Raw genomic sequence first — 515 nt, forward strand, 5'->3', positions numbered from 1 at the left:
CAATATTTATATGCAGAGCAGAGGAGTGGAAGAGCTGCCAGGCAGATCCCTGTGATTAATCACCCGTTCCCCCTTTCCTCTCGTGATCTTTCCTTGTTGAGCCAGTTTGTTATTCTTTGGAGAAAGTCAGCATTCATAGAGCGGGAGAGTCTGGGAGAGAAGCTGGATTATCCTTCCTTATTTTCTCAGTACCAGAGTTTCTCAGAATGTCCAGGGACTCAAAAGACACAAAGCTCTTCCATAGCTTATGGAGATGGTTTTTTATCCCTTGCCATTCTGCCGTATGTAGCTTTGGCTTCAGTCACTGCTTCTGTAGTGTCTGGATGCAGAGAACCCAGCTATGGTAGCAGATTTCAGACCACAGTCCTAGGACACATTTGCTTGATCCCCTTATATTATAGTATATTCAAGAGGAGATGCTCATCAAAAAATCTGTTAGGGAGCTAGGGTGATCAGGGCTTCCCTAGGGGCTACCACCAACCATGCAGGGTCAGGGGGCGGGGAGAACTAGAGAT

The sequence above is a fragment of the Pteropus vampyrus genome, unplaced genomic scaffold (genome assembly GCF_000151845.1).
Source record: "Pteropus vampyrus isolate Shadow unplaced genomic scaffold, Pvam_2.0 Scaffold329, whole genome shotgun sequence".
Classification (NCBI taxonomy): Eukaryota; Metazoa; Chordata; class Mammalia; order Chiroptera; family Pteropodidae; genus Pteropus; species Pteropus vampyrus.